At 45.3% G+C, this 8208-nt stretch overlaps 1 pseudogene; it reads left to right on the forward strand.

Moving 5' to 3' along the window:
• The first annotated feature begins 7288 nt into the window (after nt 1–7288).
• On the forward strand, nt 7289–7621 carry LOC110305082 (annotated as a pseudogene).
• Nucleotides 7622–8208: the final 587 nt, after the last annotated feature.

Consider the following 8208-nt stretch of genomic DNA (forward strand, 5'->3'; position numbering starts at 1 on the left):
TGTAGACCAGGCTGGCCTCGAACTCAGAAATCCGCCTGCCTCTGCCTCCCGAGTGCTGGGATTAAAGGCGTGCGCCACCACGCCCGGCTGGGCTGCAACTTTCTTGTCCAGTAATTCTTTACCAGATAGAAAAATGTACTGGAGAAAGGAGAACTAGCAGGCAACATAAACTTGGAAGTACATTTTACATTCTCTATAGGGCCTTCAAGGTAAGCCAAGTATTGTATATATCTAGTCTCTTTGGTGTGGTCTGAATCTCCCTAGGGGCTTGGAGAAAATACTTGACCAGGCCATAAACTGAGCGAGAGAAGAGCCGGGCAGTGGTGGCTCACACCTGTAATCCCAGTACTTGGGAGGCTGAGGCAGGCAGATTTCTGAGTTCGAGGCCAGCCTGGTCTACAGAGTGAATTCCAGGACAGCAAGGACTTCGCAGAGAAACCCTGTCTCAAAAAAACAAAAACAAAACAAAACAAACAAACAAACAAAGGAGCCGGAGAATTGGGAGTGGGCTTGACACTAGCCAAAGGCCTTGAGACTCCCAAGAGCCTGGTGCTAGCAGCACCCGACCCTGGCAGCACTGAGGGACAGGGGTTTACTGACCCATGCAGAACAGAAGGTGACCTAACCCGAATGGTCCTGCGCTCTGGATTTCTCCGGCACAGTCCAGCCGACTGGAATGTCCAGAATTCCTTCCCAGTCTTGGGTTCTGCAGGCCCAGCGCTTGAAGTCACCGGCAGGAGGGAGCCCCAGGTGGTCAACATCTGAGACCTTGCTGAGGACAGATGGAGTGCCCTGAGCACCTGTTGGATCCGGGGGAGGAGGCTTGTCGCGGCGGGCGAGTGCGCTTACAGAGGGATTGACTTTGTGCTGGGCGCCAGAGGAGTGAATGGCCTGCAGTGGTCAACACACCTCCGGGGCAGGCTGAGGGAGGGGTTCCCTATGTCCCCAAGGAGCAAGGAGACCTCCATAAACCAGGAAAAAAGCGGGGAGCGCCCCCTGCCGACCTCCTCGACACCAGGCGCTAGAGAACTGATACCTTGGACCATTAAGTGCAATCTGAAATTTAGCATCACTTGAACATTATTAATGTTTTGGGAGAGCGTTGTGTTGGCTTTACACCAGACAGGTATCGGAAAGTGACGTCTGCAGTGAGTACGAAGGGTTCTTACTCTTTGCATACCCGGATGTATAAAGCTCTCCATTGACCCAGTTTGTAATGCAAAAGCTCAGGCTCCAGCAATTCCAGCAAGGCTACCACCTGCTACAAAATACCAGTTAAAGAGTTATGGTGTCCATGGAGGCCCAAGCTTGGAATCTTGACACTTGGAAAGTTGAGGCAAAAGGATCCCACACAAGTTTGAGGGCAGCTACAAAAACAAAACAAACAAACAAACAGATTTACTCAGTGTGGCCACATTGGGAAGAATAAATAAAAAGATCCAGTGAGTATTGGCCTGAGCCAGGTTTAAAGAGAAAAAGCTGAGAGAGAGAGAGAGAGAGAGAGAGAGAGAGAGAGAGAGAGAGAGAGGCAAAAGCTATTCATGTTAAGCAGGCCTGGTGAATCTGGTGAATCTGTGGTCTGGCTGATCACTGTCTCCGTTCTGGTTGTACAAGGTGGTTCTGGACTCCATCCATCACGGCTTGAGGGGCTCAGCCTGGGTCATAGAGGATGAGCAGATGAGCACTTGTGCCTCAGGCTGCAGCATGCCTTGCTATAAAATCACCCTTGTCTCAGAACTGGTTTGTTCCCCAAGCTTTGATCTTCCGGCAGAATTAGAATAACAACTTATCTCTGTGCCTTCAGCCAAAGGAAACACACACAGGGAAAGCAGAGATGCCAGGCTCCATCCTGCTTTAGGTACTCTGTGGTTACACAGAGAATCCTTGTCTCGAAAAACAAAGTCAAAAAGATACAAGAAAGAAAAGAAACTGAGATCTATGTAGACTATCGGTTTAAGGGGTGTTCTACGGTTCCTGGTTTATTATATGTCACTTTTAAGAAATAGGTTTTAAAACTTTTTTTAATTAGGGGTTATAGAGATGGCTCAACTGTTAAGATCACTGGCTGCTCTTGTAGACCACCTAGTTTCAATACCCCACACCCACATGGCCACTCACTCTCTTGTAACTCCAGTTCCAGGGGATCTGATGTCCTCTTTGGTGTCCAGGAGCACAGACAGACATTCAAGAACACACCTATACATATACAATAAGTTACATCTTTAAAAAAATATTAGATGGGGCTGGTGAGATGGCTCAGTGGGTAAGAGCACCCAACTGCTTTTCCAAAGGTCCAGAGTTCAAATCCCAGCAACCACATGGTGACTCACAACCATCCGCAACGAGATCTGGCGCCCTCTTCTGGAATGTCTGAAGACAGCTACAGTGTACTTACGTATAATAAATAAATAAATCTTTAAAAAAAATATTAGAGTTATTCATTTTATGTGGGAATGTTTTGCCTGCATATATGTATGTCCACCACATGCATTCTTAGTGCCCTCAGAGGTCAGAAGAGGGCACCCGCTGGAACTGAAGTTATGGGTGGTCTTGACCTATCCTATGGGAGCTGGGAATCAAACCTGGGGCTTCTATAAGAGCAGCAAGTGTTCTTAAGCCCTGAACCATCTCTCTAGCCTCTGAAGAAAGTTTTTTTTTTTTTAATTGCTGAGTATGGTTATAGACACCTGCAATCCCAGCATTCAGAAGGTAGAGAAACATTAGGAGTTCAAGACCAGCTTCAGCTACATGGTTAACTCAAGATTACCCTAGGGGCTCCAGGACAGCCAGGGCTGTTACACGTAGACAGTTGGGGGGCACAGATCACACTGGGGATACTGGAGAGATGGCTCAGCAGTTAATAGTGCCGGATGCTCTTCCAAAAGCCCCAGGTTCAGTATCCAGCAACCATATGGTGGCTTATATCTGTAACTCCAGTTCCAGGGGATCCAATGCCCTCTCCTGGCCTCTGCCACCAAGCACTTGCATACACAGACACATCTTTAGGTGGATGTAGTGGTGAATGTCTTTTATTTCAGTGCTTGGGAAGCAGAGAAAGGCAAATGTCTTATGAGTTTGAGGCCAGTCTGGTCTACAAAGAGTTCTAGGCCAGGGCTACAGTGTAAGACCACTTGAGTTTGGAGCCCCCAGACCCACAAAAAGTTGACACGGTAGTGGGTCTGTAATCCTAATACTCCAAGAAAGGAAGCAGAGATCATTAAGCATGGGGGACAGCTAGCCTGGTATATAGGACAGAGAAGCAAAGACCTAGCCTAGTCTCAAACAAAGTACAAAGTGAAGATGATAAACAACCAAGGTTGTGCTTTGCTTTACACACACACACACACACACACACAACACACACATACAACACACACACACACCATGGCATGCACATGCTGTGTGTACACAAACACACACACACACACACACCATGGCATGCACATGCTGTGTGTACACAAACACACACACACACACACACACACACACACACACACCATGGCATGCACATGCTGTGTGTACACAAACACACACACACACACACACACACACCATGGCATGCACATGCTGTATGTACACAAAAACACACACACATGATGTGTGTGTTTTTTGCATATAAAATCTTAGCATATATGCACATTTGAAAGAAAGAAAACATCAAGTGTACCCAAGTCAGAACTTGAATAGGCCCAACCCCACATCACAATAAGCTAGAAATTACCCACAGAAGTAAATCAAATAGCAAGGACAATGATGACAGCCACCTTAGTTTCCTTTTTAAATAGCCACGAGACCAAGAGAAAATTAAAAAAAATGATAATGGTCAATTGTTTTGAACTCAGGTACATTACATGATTACATGTTAGGTGATAATAGCAATGTGCACCACACTATTCTTTGGGCCTTTGGTTCCCAGTTTTTAGTCGTGAAATTCCACAGCCTTAAATCCATTCAGTATTCTAAGAAGAGGCAATCCAAATATGGAAATTAATGGTGCTAGCATTTCAGAAAATGAACGTGTAAAGGCTAAGAAAAGAAATTCAGTGGATATTGAAATCAGCCTGTGCCCAGTCCTAAATTATAGTGTAAAATAGTAAAATCTATATGAGGCTTGCAATGGTGTGTCGGTGAGTAAAGCACTTACTGAGCTGCCTGAGGACCTGGGTTCAAATCCTACTCCCACAGAAAGCTGGACACAATAGTGGGTCTGTAATGGCAACATTCCTTCAACGCAGAGCACAGTACTGCGCATGGCCCTGAGAGAGTCCATTCTGCAAGCAGTTTTTGGCTCCATTTTGAATGTAAATACAGAGGCAGAATGACCTTGTACCTGGGTGGACAGCTGAGCAATGTCGCTTGTCTGTCACCACCTGTGAAACACAAACATGTAAAAAACATATTCCTAAATCAAAAGGATTCCACCCTATAAACTTATCAAAGTAAATTGGGATCATCATAGGCAAAGTAAAATTATACCAGAAAGAACTAGAAAGCTACTTCTGCCCAGCACCCACATGGCAGCTCACGACTCTGTAACTCCAGTTCCAGGGCATCTCTGGTCTCCCCAGGAACCAGGCTGCACATGATGCACATACATGCATGCAGGAAAACGACTCATTTGCATATAAATACTTAAAAACACACATATCAAAAAGTCAGGCCTAAGAACTTAGCAAACACATTAGACTAAAGAAGGGAGCAAGCCTGTTTCCTGGACCCCGTGAGGAGGAAGGCACTGAAGGTATCAGTTGGACAAACCTGTCATCTGACCACCCAGTGTGTGTATCAAGGGCAGAGAACTCAAGACTGTCCCCAAGGCTTGGTCAGCTTGGTCCCCACTGCTGATTATGCCTACTCTCGTGGTTGTCTGTCTATCCATTCTCTTCCCTCCCCAGGTCTGTCTGGACCTACTTGATTCTCCACAGCCTCCACAGCTTCTACCATCCCACACATCACTTTGTGGGATCCACTTCACCCACTTCACAGGTTCAGCTCAAACCTGTGGCCTCCTGGTTTGAGTCTGCTACTGTGTCTCCAGTGGCCCTCCAGCTTGGTTCTTCCTTCATTTCCCACAGAGGCTTTTATCATGTCTACCAGCTTTTGTTTCTGCCTCTCAGGAAGGCCTTTCTAAATGCCGCCACCTTTGTAATCCTTTGTAACCATTGTGTGTGTGTGTGCGTGTGTGTGTGTGTACTATGTACATGTATATTATATGTATATTGTATGTATATGTGTGTATATGTATATGTGTGTTGTATATTATGTATGTGTGTATGTGTATATGTGTAGATATGTGTATATGTATATATGTGTGTTGTATATGTATATATGTGTATTATATGTGTATATATGTGTATTGTATATGCATGTATGTGTATATGTGTATATGAGTATATGTGTGTTTGTGTGTATATGTATATATGCGTATTGCAGATATGTATATATGTATATATATGCTTAGTGAGAGAGAGATGTTTACTGTGATGTGTTATTACTAGTAACTGAGACTAGAGGCAAGGAATCTGTATTGGTCAATGGGCAGCTATCAAGGAAACAGGACTACTGAGCAAGTCACCAGTACAGCTTGGAGAGATCATTGTTATTCAACCTCCCTGGCACTGTGGAACCACACACATATATGTATCTGTTGCTGACACAGTGATTCTGGCAGGCTTTGCTTTTTTGTTTTTATTTTTTTATTTTTCAGTGCCAGGGATCAAAAGCATAAACTTTTACATGCTGTGCAAGTATTCTATCACAAGTTAAGTCCAAAAATAAAACTGATGATGATGGAGGCTGGAGAGATGGCTCAGCTGGTTAAGAGCACTGACTGTTCTTCTAGAGGTCCTGAGTTCAAATCTCAGCAACCACATGGTGGCTCACAACCATCTGTAATGGAATCCAATGCTTTCTTCTGGTGTGTCTGAAGACAGCTACAGTGTACTCACAAACATAAAAAATAAATAAAATGAAAAAAAAAGATGATGATGATGAAGATGATGGTGGCGGCAATGGGGGTGGGGGCAGCAGTGGCAGTGGCGATGATGGTGGCAGTGGTGGTGGTGGCGGTGGCTGGAGAGATAGCTCAGCAGTTAAGAAGCAGGCACTTCTCTTCCCGAGGACCTGAGCTGTCTTCCTGTGGTCCTCTCTTCTCCCCGGGCTCGTTGGCCACTGGCCCACAAGAACAAAGAGAGCAGAGTCAATGAACAGGGTTTCAGATGGCCCACAGGTATGATGGAATGGCAGACTTATCTCCAGGCTCAGCTTCAGAGAGAGAGTACAACTTATTCAGAGCGAACCAAGGGCTATGGAATTTTGGGAAGAGAGCAGGTGTTTCCAGGGACGGTGAGTATCATTGGCTACATCTTATGGTACCTCATGTGCATGGAGAGACATTCCAGGAATCTCAGGTGCTGGCTGGACAGGTTCTTATCCGAAGAAAGGAAGCTGGACCTGTAATCTCACCAAGGCTGTGTGACATTCCTCGGGTAGAGGGTGTGAGGTCTGGGATCCCCTAGGTGAGAAGAAGCCTCGCTGACACTGATGAAGAAGTCTGCCATTTTGCACCTAGCTCAGGGCTTCCCAGTAATGTCAGCCTTCGCCCTTAGCAGCTTAGCAGCGGGACTTCCTGACACTTCCCAGAAACCAAGCCTAGCTCACAACCACCTGTAACTCCAGCTCCAGGAGGACCTGACATCTCACACACAGAGACACGTACACATACGTGTAATTAAAATGAAAAAATAATAATTGGGCATAAAAAGCATTGAACTCTCCAGACATATACCAAATTTAACAAATGAGGACGAAAGACAAATATAATTACATGAGGCTGAAGCGATGGCTCAGTGGTTCAGAACACGTACCTTGCAGAAGACCTGAGCTCCCTTCCCAGCACAGACATCAGGTAGTCATTAATATTTGTAACTCCAGCTCCAGGGGATGCCGCTAACCCCAGGCTCACGTGTATATGCAGATAAACAGACACACACACACACCCCCCACATATACACATAGATAAATAATATTTTTAAAAAAATACTGTGTTGATGAAGTTAAGACAGATTAAAGGGTCTAGAGAGATGACTCAGCGGTTAAGAGTACTGACTGCTCTTCCAAAGGTCCTGAGTTCAAGTCCCAGCAACCATCTGTGATGAGATGCAGTGCCCTCTTCTGGAGTGTCTGAAGACAGCTACAGTGTACTCATATAAATAAAATAAATCTTTAAAAAAAAAAAAAAAAAAGGCTCTCTTGAGCCACGTGGCCTAAGCCCGTGAACAACGCAGAAATGGCCAAGATTAAGGCTCGGGACCAGCGCGGAAAGAAGGAGGAGCTGTTGGATGATCTTAAGGTGGAATTGTCCCAGCTTTGGATTGAGACAGGCGGCGCCTCGAAGCTCTCCGAGATACGAGTCGTTTGCAAATCCATCGTCTGAGTCCTCACTGTCCTTAACCAGACTCAAAAAGAAAACCTCAGGAAATTCTACAAGGATAAGAAGTACAGGCCCCTGGACCTGCGACCCAAGAAGACTAGAGCCATGTGCCGCCAGCTCACCAAACACGAGGAGACCAAGCAGCAGCAGCGGCTGTACCCACTGCGCAAGTATGCAGTCAAAGCCTGAGACGACAGTGACAATAAAGTGCAAGACTGACTGGCAAAAAAAAAAGGGGGGTGGGCAGAGTAAAGTGTGAAATTATTTGAATCATAACTCATATGAAGATGTGAATAGAGTTTTAAGTACCATAAAGACAAAAGAGATTGATTCCAAAAGAAAACCTATTGTTCTCTGAAGTAAGGATGGATTGGAACAAGTTATCAAGTTATCAAAGGGACAACTTTGGAAAGTCTCCAGTGACTTTAGGGCTTAAAAATCTTTCAAATTCCCAAGAGATTTCATCCAGTCCATGGCTACCATGAAAAAAAAAAAAGAAAGCTACAAATTCATTCTCTTTCCCTCTTCCTCTTCCTCTCTCCCTCCCCCTCTCCGTGTAAAACCCAGCGCTTGTTTTAATTCAGTTCTGAAGTTTGTTACAACCCCAAGCCCTATAAGAGAGTATAGCTAAGTAAATTACTAACTCCCCCCCCCCATCTGATCCTGAGTGCTTGATTTATCACTGGTCCCCAAATTCTACTAATCAATAGTCTCTCCCTGGTAAGGGCAGAATCGATTCTCTCTTTGTAAATGACCTCTGGGCCCCCCCACCCAGC

This window comes from Mus caroli, chromosome 1 (assembly GCF_900094665.2).
Source record: "Mus caroli chromosome 1, CAROLI_EIJ_v1.1, whole genome shotgun sequence".
In the NCBI taxonomy this organism is placed as follows: domain Eukaryota; kingdom Metazoa; phylum Chordata; class Mammalia; order Rodentia; family Muridae; genus Mus; species Mus caroli.